Source organism: Anas platyrhynchos, chromosome 2 (assembly GCF_047663525.1).
Source record: "Anas platyrhynchos isolate ZD024472 breed Pekin duck chromosome 2, IASCAAS_PekinDuck_T2T, whole genome shotgun sequence".
NCBI classification, from domain to species: Eukaryota; Metazoa; Chordata; class Aves; order Anseriformes; family Anatidae; genus Anas; species Anas platyrhynchos.
Window position 1 is genome coordinate 86,579,006 of NC_092588.1, and position 20,553 is coordinate 86,599,558.

The 20,553-nt window shown below is 36.1% G+C and overlaps 1 protein-coding gene across 8 annotated transcripts in view; it reads left to right on the plus strand.

The window, feature by feature from the left end:
* CDH18 (cadherin 18) overlaps positions 1 to 20,553 on the plus strand; it is a 557,694-nt gene that overhangs the window by 331,920 nt on the left and 205,221 nt on the right. For 6 of the 8 annotated variants that reach the window (XM_038175177.2, XM_038175183.2, XM_038175184.2 and 3 more), the window contains one exon: positions 9,308 to 9,384. The exons of the other annotated variants lie outside the window; for them this stretch is intronic. The gene's annotated coding sequence lies outside the window, so the exon portion shown is untranslated. The remainder of the gene's footprint in view (positions 1 to 9,307; positions 9,385 to 20,553) is intronic. 8 annotated transcript variants of the gene reach the window in all.

Consider the following 20,553-nt stretch of genomic DNA (forward strand, 5'->3'; position numbering starts at 1 on the left):
GGAGGAGGAGAATGGAAGGGATTTAATTATACTTCCTGTGTACATCCCCTGATCAGAACTAATCCACTGAAGCAACACTGGAGAAAGAGAAAGGTTGTTTTGGATGGTGATTTTGAGCTAGCATGTCTCTGTGATACTGTTAGCAGAATGATTGCTTGTTCAGAATAGTGTCTGAAGGCACAGTACATCCCTAAACCTTGTTAACAGTAGACATTTTCTGAATATGTACTAAAGAACTCTTCCTGAGATAATGATTCTCTTTTGTTCGGTAGTGTTTCAAAATTATTGATGAAAGATGTTTTGTAAGGAATATAAAAGGGAAAATGGTTTGATCCACTTTATAATCTGTAAATGATATAATGGAACAAACTAGTTTTGTTTGGAAGTAGTAAATGTAGGAATCAGCATCAGAAAAATCACAGACACTTATAGGCAAGGCAAAAATGATAGAATAAGTCTTTACTATTTACTAACTCATTACATTATTGTATTACAAGCAATCATATTCTGGGACAATATTAATATTTTTTAGAGTTTTAGTGCTGTGTGCACTTTCACCCTTCACTTGCAAAAGTAGGGCAGGTTAGATAGCCTAGAGTCATAAGATAGAGTCATCATAGAGTCTATCTGTTGGGATCATTTCAGGATATCACCTTGTTCGGCTATCTCTGTACAACACTGAGGTCTACATGTTCTGTTTCAAGTGAAGATCTATGTTTTCACTTTGAGTTTTCAATTTAAATGTGTTCAGAACCAAACAAAATATTTGCATATATGGGAAATGAAACTTCAAAGATTTAAAAAGGTTCTAAGGGATGTTTGTACTTACTGCGTGGATCTGATGATAGCAAACTTGCTATGCAAGTATACTGAATAACTCCTGGAGAAATATGTTAGACCTTTTAAAAAATATATATACCCAAAAAAGGAATTTGCAAGCATCCATGAATTACAACACTAGAAAACCCACAGTTTGTGGTTTGTGCTCAGTCCAAATAGTGTGGAGTACTATTGTTTCATTCAATTCCATACTATTAATCATCCAAACATCAAACCTCAATATTAAGTAGGAAAATACTCACTGCTATACTTCTATAACCCTAGAGGGTTAATTGTACACCTCAAAGTATTTGGACCTCTCCAGGGATCCCTCACAGTCACCAGCAGACACCAGAAGATACTTCTGCTTCCACTGGCCCTGTAATATCCACTGCAGCCCCAGATAGGCAGGAGGAGGAGTGCTGAGTCTTGGTTAGGCTACTCTGGGGTGCAGTTTGTAGAGTTTAGATGCACTTAGGTAAGGGATATTTTGTTATCAAGTTGTTTATAAGCTACATAGATGACAGGAAAGAAGTTGCAGTTAACCTTGTCTTGTGTCAACTATCTGTTCCTTCCTCATCAAGCTGACTTAATGTCCATGCTGTCAAGGTGGCAGTCAGAGTTTTACTCTTTCTGTCTGCCTGCCTTAAACCTCCAATTATACTTTATCAGGAAAGCTTGGAAGCTTTTGCCAGAGAAGTTAGGAACTACCCGTGGTGGCATTTCATATTTCATTTTAGGATAGCTTTCATTAGATGTACACATCCTATAGCAATGTGCACTTTAAAATTGCCTTTGATACAAAAATATCTGTAGGATAACTGAATGATAGATTACAACATTTGATTGATAGCAGACATATACCGGGCTGTGGTGACCTATTTATATTTTTTTCCTCTCAGAGCATAACATGAAAATACAGTAGCAGGAACACAGAAAAACAAAAAACAACAACAACAACAACAAAAAACAAACAGTAGCAAGTGTTGATGATAATATGTTACCCTGTACAAAATTACTTGTTTGTGTACTGCATAATATTAGGATGATTGATTCTGAAGAATTTACACAGACACTTTAGCATTTTGGTTGGATTACTGACTAAGTGTACTATTAAGTATCGAATCGTTTAACCTATCCCTTTGTTGGCATAAGATTTTCTTTAGACTCTAATTTCTGTAATCTGAGGAAGTAATTCAGTTCAACCATGTAGACTGTTTTCCACAAAGGGTCTATGTGCATCATCATACCCGAGTAGAAGATTTTTTCCATGAAGATAGGCTGCACATTTAGTTTACAGTTTCTGTACTGAGAGAGTGCATGCATTTAATCCCAAAATGAGCACTGATTCTTAATGGATAAGGCTACGGTGATGGTGTTGGGGTTACATTAATTGTTACGTAAATTAGCATTCATTGCCAGGGGGGTTATGGTCACTTGAAAACTTTCAAGATATGACAGAAACCCAAAGAACAGATGGAACAGAGATCATCTGCCTGTCTTCAAATTCATGCAAGATAGCAGTAAACTATACTTGGTTCAGAGTTAGTTGGGATGGAGTTAGTTGCAACGCCTATCTGTCTGCACCTGCCTCAGTGAGTTAGGCCCCATGCACTTACTTCCTTGAAGGATGTGTCATCAGTGTGGAACACCACCAGTAATGTGTTGCTAACACAAAATGACAAAATGCTATTGATGTCAGATGCCAAAAACAAGAAGATGACACCGAGCTGTTAATAAAGCAGCGTGCTTTTGTGATGCAGTCTAGCTCTTAGGATCAAATGGATGAATAAGTATTAGTCCCATTTGAAAATCTTTGCCCATACGTGTGTTTTTAAGAAATCTAACCTATTGTATTAAAATCCATTGCAGGGAATTGGTTAATAACCTCATCACTTCAGCAACACACACTTAAGTTCAGATTCATTTTAAATTTACCTTTTTCTAGTTTCTAGAAAGAATCAGTAATAGCACAATTATGAGGATTTTTTAAGGCTATCATATTTCATGTCTGGCAGTAGAAAGTGTTCTGCTTAAGTCATCACCAAACTCATCTATGTTTTTTTTTTTGTTTTGTTTTGTTTTTTCCCATTTATTAGCATGCCTTGTAGTTCAAATACATAAGAAGATGCTATATCTACAATCCAGCAGGATTTCCTATACATTTTAATCTCTATTATTTTCTTTTGTATCACATTTTCCTGAATTCGTATACAGCATTGTAGACAAAGTTTTTCCTGACCATGGACATTATATCCACGGAGTTGGGAGTCTGATTACAACGTGTGTCATACATGTGTCATAGTGGGAAGTGCCCAAGTCCCAGAGAATTTCAGGATTTCTGCACTTCTGTATGTGGACTGCAAACCTTGGGCCTGAAAGTTATCAGATACTTTCTCTGGATCTGGCTTTGAGAGTTTAGAAATTTTCTCTGGCTTTGAGAGTTTAGAAATATTGTTGTCAGGCTGGAGCTAGTTCACATTATTGAGCTAATTTTGTTTGGTCTGTTTTCATGCTGACTAAACACTGCTGAAAAGAGAGTTAAGTGGCTTATCAGCTAATTTATTTTCCCTACTTCTTGAACTTTCTAGATTATATGTTGTGGCATAAGTATTTAGCTAACGTTGATTACATCTAAACCTCAGTTATGTGTATTTTTTAAAAACACTGTTACACATTTTCTTCGTAAACAGATTCCCTGAAATGGTTTATATTTATTCTTTTATACATTAAATGTTCTTTCTTCCCAGTTAGTGTGGTGAGAAATGTTGTAGCACTAAAAGCCCAATTTCCTTCTGCTTTTGTACGTGAAATCCGTTTGCTTAGTAGGATTCCATCTAAGTATAGAAACAAGAACACCGTGCTAGGGAATGCGTGCACCTAACAGAGACCTGAAAGCTTCCATCCTTGAACTTTGATAATGGCAAATGATCTTAATGATCTTACTTTGCTGTATCTCATGCAAGAATTAGAAAAAAAAATCAAAAAAAGGCCTTGCTCACTTTATGCTTAATTGATAATGACTGTCCTATTATTTTAAATTGGTATCTCTATGTTATATTTGCTTGAAGACATAGAAGGCAGTGCTGAACTTTGCTGCTTTACTTAATCTGCTGTGAGCTTTTCTGTTGACACAGTTGGAATATGAATTGAAACATAACTCCTTGCTTGGATCAGAAATGTGCTGCAGTTTACAAAAACTAGCTCCATGTGTTCTGCTCTGTACACAGAGCCTTGGTCTGTTCCTTTGTAAGCCCACTGCAATTACTGGAGCTACCCAAGGGGTGACACCACATGCAGCTCAAGTAAAGGCTTTGATTCCACGCTCTCTGTTCTGTCTGATGTTTGGTCAAATGGTGTACTATATTAGATTTTTGTTTTAATTTCCAGTAAAAAGAAATAACAAAAATCAGTTTGTTCCTAGTAACACTAACTACCATGCAATAGCAGAGGTGACTTTAAATGTATTTTAAATTACCATTTCAGAACCAACATTTTCATCACTTCAATTTGATTTCCATAACTTGTTTTTTAAAGGTTCCCTCTCACCATTCACAGTCAGGACTGATGAATATATAAGTAGTCTTTCCTTAGCAAGTAAAGGAAACACTTCTGTTAATCAAAGTATATTCTTTTTGTTTGTTTTGTTTAAATTATTATTATTATTTTTACTATGCCTGCATTTTGTAATTTTTTCAGATTTCCAGAGTATTCTCTAGGGTCATTCTGTCAGCAGGGATGATTATTATGTGCACTATAATTGGGTGTGTGATGTTGTACTGTAATTTTCCACAGAAAAAAAAAAAAAAGGGAAAGTATCAATAGCAATGTAAAGCAGATGGTTAGTTCATACTATGTTATTCATTAAGGATTATCTAAATTTGTGGCATTTATGAAGGACATTTGCAGGAATCCAGAGCATTCAGCAGTTTCCGAGGGATACTATACATTGATGGTTTGAAGCAAAGTAATTGACTTCTGAAATCACTTAACAGGCTGTTTATTTCTGGCTGAGAATAAATTTGACATTGGTAGAGCTAAGCCATCTCTGTCTACTCTTAATTATAATAATATCAATAAAACTCTTACAGAATGAAGAAAGGATGCAGGATGAGGAAGGTAAACTTGAGAGCTGATAGGAATAAGCAATGGTATTATTAGTATTATAGTATTAGTGTTATATACTAAAGGATTAATAGAATAAATAGACATACTACATTTGGTGTTACTGTAGTGTCTACTAGAAACTGTGGAGCATGTTTTCATCTCAGAGAGAATAGGTAAATCCCAGACCTCAACATAGAAAACATGCAGGAATTAACCTAATGTTCATAAAGTTATGAACTCGTATCTCTCGCTGTAACTGTGAGTAGTTGAAGGTTCCTGCATTTGATTTACATGGTTGTAGTTTCAATAACTCTGATAGAATGTGTCATGGTTTATTTTACTAGAGCTTAAGAAAATAAATGCATTCTTTCTGTTTTTGACATTTTTTACTAAGCTAGATCAGTTAAAAACGAATTTCCAAATGCACCTCATTGTACATTGTACTGAACTGCTGAAGGGAGAGCAGGTTACTGATTTTAAAGACGTTTAAAAACTATTCATTCATGCCCCTTTAATGCAAAAGATGCACAACAGTATTTGGAATGTAGAAGGCAGCAGGCATCCAGGTAAATGAGGTCCAGCCACTACAGATTGTTAAGAGCCCAGTGCTGATTTTGGTAGACTCTTTAGCCTCCTGTCCTGGTTTCAGTTAGGACAGAGTTAATTTTCCTCCTAGTAGCTGGTAGGGTGCTATGTTTTGAATTAGGATAAGAAGAGTGCTGATAACATGCTGATGTTTTAATTGTTGCAGAGCAGTGCTTACGCCAAGCGAAGGATGTTTCAGCTTCTCACTCTGTCCTGCCAAACGGCAGGCTGAGGGTGCAGCAGGAGCTGGGAGGGGACAGACCCAGGACAGCTGACTCAAACTAGCCAAAGGGGTATTCCATACCATTTGATGTCATGCTGAACACCATATAGGGGTGGCTAGCTGGAGTAGGGGGGCCGGCTCCTCAGTGATAGGCTGTGCATTGGTCAGCGGGTGGTGAGCAGTTGCATTGTGCATCACTTGTTCCATACATTTATTTATTATTTATTATTTATTATTTATTATTTATTATTTATTATTTATTATTTATTATTTTCCTGTCTTAATAAACTGTCTTTATCTCAACCCACAGGCTTCACTTTCCCATTTCTCTCCCCCATCCCAGAGAGGGAGGGGGGAGGGTGAGTGAACAGCTGTGTGGTGTTTAGGTGCCGGCCAGGTTAAACCACAATACCCCCTCTTTTCATCATTTAGTGACAGGAAAAAAAAGAAAAAAATACCAAAGTGCTTTGTCACATGATGTGCTAATATTCAGCCAGTATATCCGGGGTTCCTAAATCCATTGAGCTGGCCTTACTTCTTAATGCTCCATATGCTACTTGTCTCCTCAATTTCTTAATAACTTTTTTTTTTTTTTCCCTGACTGCTTTCTAAGCAAACTGTTTCCTCAGTTTAAGCAGTCACTCCCACAGTGATCTGAACTGTCCCCAATGATACTTGCAGCCAAACATTTTCCTGTAAGAAGATTTTGTTCAATAAAATACCAAACACTGTTGAATATGTGTGAGTAATACCACTGCTTTAGTTGCTGTAACTGTATTGCTTCCAGTTATAGGTTTGAGGAAATTTAGAAACCTGCACTACAAAATTTACATAGCAATACATCAGCTGTGGTTCTTCTAGATTCTCCGTGGGATGCCCATAATAAAATAGGTCTTTATAACATCAATCCCACCTATAATTCAAGAAGAAATAAAATGAGAACATTGTTAATAAACTGTTTTTTAATGTTTTTATAACACTGATTTCTATATATGACTATGGCTTTTGGTGATTATACTGCAATACAGAAAGGACAAAAATAATTTTTCATGCCCTGAAAGTTATTTGAAATCATTATTCCAATAAATATTTTCAGATATATTCATTTCCCTTTATTTTGCATCTTTAGATGAAAAATCACTGGCACAATTATTTTTGCAAGATGCAAAGGAAAAGTAAACTAAATCTAACGTCTTTTAAAACGATGTTTCAATTATTAGCAGCGTAATTTATAACTAACTCCAGCCCTTTTATGTCACCTTGCGTATTTCCATACTTTTCACATAAGAAAATATAAATGCATACTGTGTTCAAGAGTTTACGTGAAATCATCTGGAGGGGAAAGTGAGGAAAGGAAGAATTTGATGCATCTGTTTGATGTTTCTGTGGAAGAGAGGACTCCCTACAGCATCTTACACTTGCTGGTGCCATGCTCTTTTTGTGCCTCTTCAGCTTTTCTGTTGGTGGTTGCAATCTCCTTCCCTTTATCTCTCCATGAGCTCTAAAAAAGAGGGTAGAAGAGTGTTCTGTCCTGTCTACTCCCTGACCTTTCTTCCTGGCTGTCTTCTGTGAGGTTTGTAGTGGTAATATTTTATTTCTAATGTGTTAGCCCCAGAACCAGAGGAGCTGAGCCATCACACTGGTGTCCTGGCTTGTGCTCCCTCCCCACTCTCCTGATTCCTTCTGTTTTCTTCCTACAGGAGATGTGTGCACCCAGAAATGCTTAGCTCAGCAGGTGTGCTGGCAGGTATCATTCCGCAGATTAGAAAGATGAAACTAAATTGAAATATGTGAGGAAGTGAGATTAAACACTTGATCCAGTATTTTTTCTTCAGAAAGTGAACACGTTTGTATTATGGGATCTTTAGTGCTAACTGGAGATTTCCTGCAGCACAAGACTATAAGTAATACGAATTTCAAAATATTACAGCTTAAGAAATAGTTTAAATCAGATTTGCTTGATAAAATTTCAATATTAGTGTTGGTAAGTTTAAAAATAGCGCTAAGATTTTTTTTATTATTATTATTTTTATTTTTTTTTTCCTGTGAAAAAAAAGACCTTTGGGAAAGAAGTTGGTGTCTAAGATTGGGGTACTGGAAGAAAAGATTCCTCATTCTCCTACAGACGTCTTACATTACTTGTGCAAGTTGATCGATGTCATGGGGAACTAGGGATTGGTGGCCACGTGGAATCCACAAGAGGAGGACTGCTTCACCCGCTAGCATGGGTTTCAATGTCTGTGTTGGCTGGGAGCAGTCCTTGGGCAGCAGGGGCAGGGGGTACGCTGGGGGGTGGATTATGATACCCTCGCACTTGTGGAACAACATTCATCCCAATGATGGTCAATGCTTCGTCTCAGGCTCCTCCTGCCACTTTGTGCCTGCCTTTACCGCCTGGGGGTTGGCAAGGGCCTCTGACCCCTATCCCTGCTGTTGCCTGATGGTCTCCTGACCTGAAGGTGCTGCAGGGCTGTAAATTCATTAGCAGTTCATGTGTGCTTCTCCCATTGGGAGAAGCAGAGTAGGTAGATGTGTTTGAGACCTCATTTCACCCAACCTGTATTTTCAGTATGTTTTATCCTGTGACACTTAGCACACCTTGTTTTTCTACTTGTGGGACAGAGATAACAGCTATTTTCATTCAGAGAACATTAATCTTCACAACTATTTTTAATGTATTTCCACCCATGCAGTGCAGGGGCTGTCTCCTAGCCACGTGTAGGGAGTGGGCATATGCAACATGGCAGGGGTCTTCGTGTAGTCTCTCCCATTGCCACTTACTGCAGTGGGTAGGCAGAAACATAGTAAATGGTGGTGGGCACTTAAAATCAAGTGCTTACTGACCACTTTTTCAAAGCAGATGGTTCTTATTTCACTTTTCAGTCATGAAGAGCTTTACATCCTTCAAGAAAAAGAACTGAGTTTAACACGGTGACATCCCTAACATACAGGGTCTGAAATGACTGTTTAAACTTAATTTTTCTAAGATGTTATCTCATGTCTTGTAAACAAGGCTTGCTGTAAATTTTAGATGATTGTTTGTGCTACTTTTATAGGAATAATTCTAGCACATTTGATTTGTGCTAGAATTGTAATTATTAATAACTCTGTTGAATGGCTGGTGTTAGCACTGCATTGCTTACTGATACTGATACCTTTGGGGAATGTTAAGTAATCAGCTGCTATCCTGTACTTTGGAAAATAGAAGTTTCTTATACATGTCTTTTTTCAACTGCATTTTCTTCAGTGGAAATTTCCAGATTCTATACTAAAAATAAAAAAATAAAAAAAGATCAAAAGACTACTCAAAGAAGTTTAATTTCATACTGAGCATGAAACATATTTGGACTTGCAAATGAAAAAAAGGAGAGTAATACTAATATGGACTTAGGCACAAACTTTAGCCAATCCTTTACTACAGCAGACCAGTGGAGAACACATTAGAAAAAAATTAAATCACTGTTGAAATATTCATGGTTCACCCTGAATATGAATATATTTTTAGTAAAATACCATCTCCCACGGTTTCTTGAAATCTGATGTAGTTTTTGTTTGTTTGTTTTTGCTTGGCAGCAGCTAAAGAGGCAGTAGGTTTGATTTGGCAAGTTGTTTGGAAAAGGAGTGGAGAAGTGCCCTGTAACCACTGAACAGTAAGTGCCTGTTTTACCTGCTATTTTAGCTGCAGAAGTAAGTAGGATACACAGATAGATTGGTATGAAACTTTTATAATACTGAGAAGCATATAAAATGATGCTGTTGTTTCATTCGCTGCTATTTGTACACACATAAGTCAAATTATTTTGAAACTGAAATATTTTAAAAAAGGCTAAGAGATCTTTATTTAGGGATCAGGTCATAAACATGCAGTCATAAACGGTATTGAGGTGCACAGAGTAAATTATTGAAAACTAAAATTGAGGATTACATTAAGTGGCATTCTGTTAAATTGATTTGGATACTAAGTGGTTTTAAATATTCAATATAAAAAGTTGCTAAAATTAGAGGAAGCAGTTTGAATGTGTACATACAACTCTGCCCTTGGAAACTAGGAACTAATTGAATAAATATATGCCTGTCAGCTGCACTTGCATGCTACTAAAATGCCACTCTGTTTTGTACTTTGTACTCTAAATGACTTTATTTACAGCTTTATTTGCAGCATGTTTTTCTGTTAATTTAAATGCTTTTTTTTTTTTTTCTCATCATGCCAGATTAAAATTCCTTTTTCAAAATGCAGGTGTTAACTGCTTTGTGTTTTTCTCCAAGAGAAAATATCACTGCAGAAGAAAGCAATATATAATAACAAATCTTACAGGGTAGATTTAAAAACGGGATGTGAGCAATTAAACTGGAACACTAATATGAGAGTAGCTTTGACTCAGAAAGGTTTAGATTTGCAATGGTATTAAGCACTTAAGCTGTTTTTGAGCACAATCATAAGAAAAATCTTTAAACTCTGCAACAAGAAATCTGTATTTTTAAAACTGTATTTTTAAAACCCTCACTACATCAGTAAATTAATGAATTGGTGAAAGAGTGAATTTTTGCTTTTTTTTAGAATTGGAAGTATGAAAGCAGCTGAGACAGAAGCTCATAATATTAGGCTGTAGGAGTTACATTAGCTTAGGAATTATGGACATTGCTTTAATATGTTTTAATGCCCAATTGTTAATAAGTAAGCACAAGTAAGGCAAATACAGTAAGATCTCCTTGACTGTGGGACAAGATGTTCTCTGCAGCTTTTTGAACACAATCTTGGGACATTTAGAGAATCAAACAGCAGGCTTGGGAAGTGTTGCATTTTAGTGTAGTGTGTCTTTATTTTTTTTCTTTTTTTGGGGGGGAAGGGTGGGAGGGTAGAAGGCTGTAACCAGGATGCCAATCTGTTTGCTCATTGCTACCAGATGCACACCTCCCAGCTGTCTTCCTCTCTCCTTTGAGACACCATGTCTAATGCTTATTCATACCCTCGGATAGCCAGTTCAGCACACTAACCAGAGAAAGACTAACTCAGCCAAAAAGCTGAAGGTGTTTTTTTTTTTGTTCCTTAAATGGGCTAGATTGAAACAAGATGTCAGGGAATGAGAAGAAAACCAGAGGAAGTGGACTGCATATTTCAATAACTGAACTGTTGGAGGAAATCATTTGTCTTGTCTACCCACAACCTTCCTCCATCTCTCCAACTTAGAATCAATACCTGTGTCTCTGAGGTACTGCACATCTCCTGCCCACCACCTCCTTGGGCTTTGGGTGGAAGTTAACTTGAACTGCTGAATAATGAATACTGCAGTAATAGAAAGCAAGGAAGGAACAGAGGAAGAGTGGGAAATGATACATCACACAAATTGCAAGGGTTATAGGCTGATAATGGACCATGAGATTTTTGGAATAAATATTACATATTTTATGAATGACTGTAATAATGTTGGCCATCTTCTGTGGCTGGTAGCTGTACTGCTTGAGAAATTACCTGAAAACAAGTTGCCATGTGGATATAGTTGCATTAAAGTATTAGAAATCTATGCAATCTGGTGTGTGGTAGACAGAAGCTGTTGAACTGTAAGAACAATAGAAGTGAAAATGAAGCTTTTAATACAATATTGGAAAGAAAGATAAAGAAGATACTACTTCTAAACCCTTTGGCTGAATTTTAGGGGCAGTAAGATAGCCAATGACCTTATAGTCAGAAATAGAGATTCTGATTTTAGGTTACCAGTACAAATCCCGTCTAGTCCTGCAGGATCATAAGAGTTGCTGCCTAATAATTTTTCTACATATTTGACAGGAATTATTATCTTGTTAAAGATTTTAACAGAAGAAATGGGAGGGAGTCCCTGTGTTACGAGTCTCTAGGATATTTTCTCATGTATTTTTAGAAAAAAAAAATCAGAACAGAACCACAACACATTTGAGTGAGCTTGTGTCAAAGATAAAGCAAGATTAACTTGACATTGGCCGTTCAGGGCATTGTCTATGAGAAGGTTCATGGTTTCTGGGAGTGTTAAATCACTGAGGAAAAAAAAAAAAAAAGAGAGAGAAGATGAATGCTCGTTCTGATCGTTTGTATATTTGTGCAAAGTGGGACTATATTGACATCACTAGTACACAGTTGTCTGTGTTTATTTAAGAAATACTGATAAATGAACTGTTGTGATTGTGTGTAGTTGGTGGTTGATGTTAGTCTGGTACAAACATTTTTGACACACGAGATTTTGTATTTGTGTGTAGAAATAGATAGAGGTACAACTGTCTCATAAAATGTTTGCTTGCCATCATTTATTTTGGTGCATATCAAAGGATCGATGCCTTCTGGGCTGTCTCAATGCTACTGTATGTAATCAGCTCCTCAGGAGTGCCATTTCCTATCTCCCTGGTGAAAATGCAGTAAAAAATAAATAAAAAAGTGTGGTCTGTGGTGCATGTTACCTTCATTATACTATTTTTAAAGCAACAATAGTAGATGAGATGGAGCTGCATATGTCTACAACTTTCCTATTCTAAATTATTGGATCTGACCATGCCTATGAAGTGTTTTTGTTTTTTTTTTATATCTTTGTTATCAGTAGAAGATATATATCCAGTAGCAAGTGGCTTTCAGAAACACAGAAATCTAGATATTTCCCTTTGTTTAGAAGAATTACTTGTTTATAATAAGAGTATATAACCCAATTATATAAAAAAATGTATGATTCTGAATAATTACAGTCCAAATAAAAATAGTGAAGGGTAAGGGATGAAAAGAGAAAAACAAACAAAAAAAAATTATATTTTTTCTGTACAGCTTTTTTTTTTGGGGGGGGGGGGGAGAGGGGGAGCAAAATATACAGTTGACAGAAGTGGATTAGTTTTCCCTCACATGTGTATGACAAAAAATGCAAAAGGCACACCAAAAACAAATAAGATGTATGCTATAAGTAAGTACGTCTGGACAGTGTTGTGGACTTAACATTGCTGAGATGGATCAGTGCTTTACATCTGCATGTTTATCTAATACCTAAAGTAAATGAATTTCTGCTTTTGGTAGAATATGCAGATTGCATATTTGAGTGGTTTACTATCCATACATATCTTTAGTTCCTGTTATATGTAGTATATGTCCATCCTTTAATAACCAAGAAATTTAAAATAGGAAATTTACCTAGCAAATGCCCTTGTTCATGCATTAAAACTCTTGTATCCTCACAGCAGGCCAGATTTCTCAGGCATTTGTTCAATACATGTACCTGCAAAAAAAAACAAACAGAATCAAACTCTGTCATTTAATAATACATTGGTCTGTTCACGAGCTTTTTGTCAGAGGAAGATGTCACTGATTGGCAACATTAATGGTATAGTGCAGATATATTTAAATGAGGTTTGAGAAAATGAGCTTATGTGCATATCAGCATAGTTCTGAGCACAGTACGGGCATCCATTTCTGGTTTCTTGGATATGTTGTGCAGCCCAAACTGAGTGCTTTGCTGTCAGAGCTGGAGAGATGCTGTTTACAAGAAGTAACTGCTCTTGTATGTATTCTCCATTTACAGACTGAAAAACTCCTGAAAATATAAGCATCGAGGAAGCAGCTAAGTTAGAAACATCTTGAGTTCCTATTCACATTTTTCCTTTTTTCTCTTTTTTACACCCTATTCAACTCTTTATTGCACGTTTGTATAGTAAATAGAAATTTAGATTTTTGAAAGGTAAGATCTCAAAGATAACCAAGCAACATACCTTTTATTAGGTGAAAGCTTGGATTCTGTACTGACAAACACAATTAACTTATGAAAACAGTTGTAGGAGTTAACTACAGTTAAATGAATAATTCTCATTTGAATCCTTTTCACAGGTGCTATCCAAAAGCAATGTTTAAAGTGTAATCTAATTCTGAACTCTGATTTCTTACAGAATCTTCATATTTATTGTCATTAGCTATGCACTAAGCACCGAATGTGTCATTCTTTACTGGATACTTACATTGGTATGTGTATATGTATATGTATATTTTCATGTGTCTGTTTACCTTTCATTGCATCAGAAATCTTTGTTATTGCAATAATCACATAAGAGCCCTTCACCATCCTGCAAAGGGCACACACAAGTGTTAAACACAAGTTAGTGTTGCTTAAATCTAGCATAAGTGTCTCTTACAGAGTCTGCTGAGTCTCAAGAAATGTATAATTTCAGAAATCTCTGCACATCACAATCCAGATTTTAAAAAGGAAACTAATATTCATATTTTAAAATTACAGTAAAATGCATGATGATGTTTAGGGGAAAAAAAAAAAGGTTTTGTTCTAACACTTTGAGAGAGTACCCAAAAATATTTCACTGTTGTTTCTCCAGGCTAAGGTGAAGTGTGGGATGGAGCATCGTTGCTATACTAGCTCCTATTCCATCAGTCATTGCTTGGGTGTTATAGATGCTCATGGCAAGCCTGTGTTCTTCAGTCTCATGTTTGATCAGTTACTTCAGCCTGTAGTACAAACGATATCTCTATCAAGATAAAATAGGCCTGAAGCTGCCTTAAAACTCTTCCATCTGCATCAGACAAAGATCACGAACTTTTATTAGGTTTTTAAGCTCTAATCATGGTGAGTTATTTTCTTTATAGTAAAAACACAAAGCACTTGATTGACTGGCTAGAGATAATATAATAAATACATTTTTTTGTTTGTTTGTTTGTTTGACTGTTTTCATAGTAGATATTCCAGGCCTCATTAACATTTTTGTAAGCTGTTATCCTTCTAAAGTTATCTTTTTCATTGTTGTATTTCTCATTAAATAATGTTATTTTTCTAATTCTGTTGAATGAGTCCTTTCATAAGTGGGATATAGTTTATTACAACTTGTTCTCCTCCACCCACAGAGAGTTTACATGTTGCATTTAGGGACCTCGGTCTACCCCTTTTCACCACTTGCTTGAACAGGGTACTCTGGGTATAGCGTAGTTGTAAGCAATGTTACTATAAGGCTCAAAATGAGACTGAGATTTTTTTGGGACACTGATCTTTCCTGTAAAATGCACTGCTTCTTGAAATGAGAAGGTAATGTTTCTGGGTGTTCAGCCCTGACTGTGGTGCTCTTTTAATGATGCCAGATGATTATTAAATCAGGGGATCATGCTAAACTCTTATCCTGCTCACTTACAGAAACAAAGCTGAGCTCCAGAAAGTATGTAAGTTGTAGGTTGAGTATGTAAGTTATGTACAGAAAGCATGTAAGTTGTGGTTTGCACTGGGTGCAAAGAATCCAATATAAAACTTTTTCTGCTTTAAACTTAAAACTGTTAAGCATACTGTGAGTGATTTCTGGAAGACCTTCAACTCATACTAGAAAACCTAGAGTTACATGCGATGTCTCTTATTTGTGACCAATATGAAAGTGAGCTTAGAGTGTTTCACTTGCTGTTAGACTATTATTCATGTGTTAATGGAAGAAAAACATGTTTTGAAACTGAATGTTACATTCTTAAATTTTCCTGGTGCTTTTCAATATGTAATGTTATTTGTCTATGGTATCTGTTCTCTAGGTCCCCCACTGAAATGCCAGTGACCTGATCTTTAAAAAGTTCAGTTTTAAGCTGAGTTCTAAGCAAACAATTAATCCCATTAATGTCAATGAGCTTTTCATTAACAGGCTTACAGTTAAGTAGGCCTTTTTTTGTTTGCACAATCAGAACCTAAGACGTGATTCTGCTGATTAACCTTGTTTCTCCTCCCCATTCTGTTCCTGAGGATTTGTTGGTGTTATGACTGACATTAAATCTCAACTTACCTACCTGCTTATCTGTTCCTGGAAAGTTGGTTGGACAAGAATGGAAGCTAAAATTTTCAAAAGAATATAGTGAAGTTACATACAGAAAGCCTATGGCAATTCAGTAGGATTAATATATTTGGAGATTTAAAGCTTATTGGAAATGAGTACATGAAAATTGTCTGCTGTATAAAACCTGAATTTATCTTAAGACTAGTAGTGTTTTCATAATGTATTTAACTTCAGTTAAATCATGCACAGTACTTCAGTCATTTCTATATATCTTTTCAAAATTCATGCTGAGATATTTTTCTTTTAATTCTTCTATTTGGATTTCACCTGAAATTTAGTACAGCGTTTCTTTCTGAATTTTCAATACAACAAGTCAGAAAACTTAAGAAAATGTTTTCTTGGGATATTCTGGAAATTTTCAGTATCTGCCATGACTACACTATATTGACTAAACTACTATACAGAAGTTGTTTCTTATAAAATACAAACGACTGGATTTTCTTATTGCTCCATGATAGAAAATTTAGTTATCTGGGCTTGGGGAATTATCCAACATAAGAAAAATAAGGCAATCAGCAAAAGTCCGTTCTGCTGGTCAACCTTCAACCTAGAATGAAAAGTTGAAGTATTTGATGCTTATGTTCATTTCTACTACAAAGTGGCAGTAAAAATACTTACTGCTACAAATGTAACTCTAAATTCTTTCAAAGAAAAAAAATAATAAATCTGACTTGTGGGTTTGCATTTGCTCATCTGGTGAGACAGCCTTCTGGAAAACATTCGGTGTTTTTCTGATTATTAGAGATTATTTTCTTGCCAAGATAACAAAAGTAGGTAACAAAAATATTTCTGTATTTGAAACAGTAATTGTACATAGAAAGTTCCAAATTACAGTTATTTATTTATTTATTTATTTATTACTTTTAGGCAGACATTTATGTATTCAGCATATGCACTTTTATCTGTATCCCCTTCTTTCATCCATCAGGGCAAAGCTGCCTTTGCAATTTATGTGATTGTTTTGTATATTGATTCTGACTTTTGAATGCTTTGCAAAATGAGTTGCTGAGTTATAATGTTTGTATTTAACAGATAATTATTTTACTATAGATATCTATGAGAAAGCTGTGACATGCCAATTGTGGAATTCAGTATTTATAAGTAAGTCTGAAATGGAACTGAATACATTTAATGATGGAGGTGATAAATCGAGAAACATGATGGTTTAATACTGGCTGAGCTGGAAGAGTGAGAAAAGACGGGAAGATAAGAATAATAACAATAAAAGAAATGCGCATTATGTACTTTTTAAGACAGTAGGGAAAGCTGCTCATAATGAAAGGATCAGTTCTACCAGAGAACAATCCAGTTATACGGTGTAAAAGGAAAACATTTTTAGGAAGATGGGAAGAAATCAACATACTTGCAGTAATGCTTTGTGGCTGAAAGTGATTATAGGATGGTTTGTAGAAGTAATGTCACGGGAGAAATCAGTGACAAAAAGACATCTCAGTTACAGTGTGATGTGAAAAGACATGTTTTTAAATACAGACTCTAAATTTAGACTTGACATACATGGATATTCCCCTAGCTTTTCTTTCTCTTTACTTTATTACTATATCTGCACAAGAAAATCCCAGAATTGCCAATGACTGCTTAACAGAGCTTTCTTTTGAAATTACTTTTTTTTCTACAGTGTTGTTTTTTCTGTCTGATAGAATCATAGAATCACAGAATTATATTATATTATATTCCTGATCTGGAAGGGACCAACAAAGATCATCAAGTCCAACTCCTGGCTCCACTCAGAATCACCAAAAAATGAAACCCTACGTCTGAGAGCATTGTTCAAACACTTCTTGAACCTCAGTAGGTTTGGTGCCATGGCCACTGCTCTGGGGAATCTGTTCCAGTGCCCCACCACTCTCTTGATGAAGAGCCTTTCCCTAAGAGCCAGCCTGAATCTCCTCTGTTCCAGCTCCTCGGGTCCTGTCGCTGTCCCCAGAGAGCAGAGCTCAGCGCCTGCCCCTCCGCTGCCCTCATGGCAGGCCGCCATGAGGCCTCCCCTCAGCCTGCTCTGCTCTGGGCTGAACAAACCAAGGGGCCTCGGCTGCTCCTCATACATCTTCCCCTCTAGACCCTTCACCATCTCTGTAGCCCTGCTTTGGATGCTCTGTAATAGTGTCAGGTCCTTTTTATACTGTCTCACCTGAAACTGTGCAAAGTGCTCGAGGTGAGGCCACACCAGAGCAGAGTGGGACAATCCCTTCCCTCAAATGGCTAGTTGTGCTGTGCTGATGCACCCCAGGGCACGACTGGCTATTTTGGCTACCAGGGCACAGTACTGGCTCATGTTCAACTTGTTGTCAGCCAGAACCCCCAGATCCCTTTCTGCAGGGCTGCTCTTTGCTCTCTTGTCCCTCAATGCTTTACTTCTGAGGAGGATTTTCTTTTATTTGTTCTTTTTTGACTTCCATAATTCTTCATTATTATTATAATTTATTTGAATTGCACTCAAGTTCAGTATTTCTGATAGTGTTTCCTAGATAGTCTCAATTTTAGAAAGCAGAATGAAGATGGTTACCTAGGCAGTGTGGACCTTGCAAGGTGTTACTCTCCAAAAGGGCCCCATACTCTTCTTGAATAGTGTGTAGAGTTCAGCTGCCTTCCTCTCTGTGGGATCCAGCCATCCCTTGTGGCTCTGTCTGTAACTTCTTATATTGTTATCATTTCATGTGCCCAGCTAGTTTTGCCATATCCAGTGGTCTCTGGTCTTCTGTTCAGCTAGCTTAACCCCAGGCCAGTACATGTTCCTCTTTTCCACAAGCTTTCCTGCAGCTAAGCAGTCATGTCCAACCCAGAAGCTGACCCTGATCTGAGCCACAGGTTAGATCAGGTGATGCCCAAAGGTTCTTCCTGACTTCAGTTTTGTTTGATTAAACATGTGATGTCAGGATATTGTAAGATTGGTAAAGACTTCATGGCACTTTCAATGAAGCCAGTAGTGATTTGCTCTGGTTTTGTGTGGTACTCAAAAAATCAAACTTTAAATAGAATTCAGGTTACTATTTCTTCTTTGCAGGGAACAAGAAGGATGATCTTGGCATTTTTGATTATTTTGCCAGTAACTGGGCCATGTAGATGGTGTTATCTGTCAAAAGTTGGGCAACCTCTTAATGCTGGTTTCTCCAAATCTTTATTATTTATACAAAATAGCAAGATATACTGAAAATTGAAATATTTTGTCAGCCACTCATAAATTCTTCCTTTCATGTATTGCTGTAATTAAGGGGTTCTTTATATATTTACTGTAGGCTTCTGTGCCTTATAATGTTTATAACTTAAAATACACTAATATAGGTAAAAAAAATCAAAAGTACACAAGATACTCTCTTGTGTAACCAAAGAATGCAGCTGATGCTGAGTGCTACTGAACTTAAAGTGAAAGTTTGTCTCCGTTAACTTAATGGGAATTTTGCAGTTTGCCTAGGGGGAATCCGAGTTTTGTCATTTGAGTCCAGCATAAGAAAAATGGGCTAAGTTGGTCATAAATGTGATGAACAGTTGGAAATACAAGTTCAGCATAATTACTAACCAAGGAAAAAATCTGCAAGTAGCATGCATTAAATGAAGAGCATATTGGGAATTTTCAGTCAGGAAGTTATTTAATTGCAACATTTCATTTTGTGAAAGCAAAATTGCTTATAGAAGGTTACATACAACTGTTTATATGAAGGCTCAAGTTTAGTTACTTATGCCATTTAAATGTTTTTATAAGAAAATGACCTTTGCTTTGAAAGTTAGTTGATTGTAAATATACAAACAATATTCAATTTAAACAAACTATTTTGTGTCTGTTAAATAGAAGTGGCTCATTTGCCTTGACTCAGTTTTATTTTCCTTCATTATTTCAATAATGTTGCTAAATTTAAAAAATGGAACAAAAGTTCTGTTTTTTTTCCTGTCTTGTTATTTACCAAAAATATGTAGATTATTTCAGAAACAGTGGTGGCAATTTATGTTTTGATGTAAAAGGGAAAAATCAGCCAGTAAAAATATATTTTAGTTATTTTTTCTATTAAAATATATCACATTTTAGGCATGCTTTCTCACAGAACAGTCACCCCTCTTGGCATACTGGAAAAGGAATATTTTCAAACTTCAAGCATATGCAGTAAGATTTATTTAGAAGGATAGGTCATTTAATATTTTTCTCTAAGACACTGAGGTATGGGTTTAAGTAACCAGTAACATATTTATCACTATTATAATCTAAGAAACATAAATACATTGCATTTGAAATACTCTAACATTTTGATAACAAAATTATAATGAATTATTTACATGATTTTAAGAATTTCAAGCACAGAATGCCGAAGTAGTAGCAAAGGATGGGAGGTAAATGTCTTCAATTCTTTCTTCAGCTTTTGCTGTCTACATTGGACCACCTTTCCCTTTTTTTTTGTTTGTTTGTTTGTTTTTGTTTGTTTGTTTTTTGCTTATTTTACCATTCATTTGGGATGTTATACTTCCCAGAGAAGCTCCCGCTATTCATTTTTGAGAAATAATTTGTTAGTACAAATTATGTACTGTGGACTATGCACAAGAAGTCAGTTGCAAGTTTTTCCTGTGGGTAATTGCTCATCAGAGTCTCGTGTATGTGCTTTCCTCCCTGACTGGTTGATCTGACCTTTATAAATGGGAGGAATGACTCAATAAATCAATGACATCTTTATTTTCTTATCAAGTTCTTTGGGAAGGGAAACAGAAAATAAGAAAAGGCTCTTCTGCTTTTGGAGCATAAAAGTATCTTTGTGCTGTCTTACATATCTGTACTGTCCTTGGCTAGAAATATGGAATCTAGATATAAATGTAGGTGGAATTGTCTCTGGTTGAGGCAAAGAGAAAGGCGTGAGTCAGAGTCAGATACATGATTCATCTTTCTTTGTTTAACAGTTGTTCCTTTCACAGCAGGTAATGGCTAGCATGACTTTGTCTGCAATTATAGCTTATAGAAACAGTGGCTGGATTTTATCTGACTAATTGTGTTGTTACTGTGTTGCGGTTTTCCA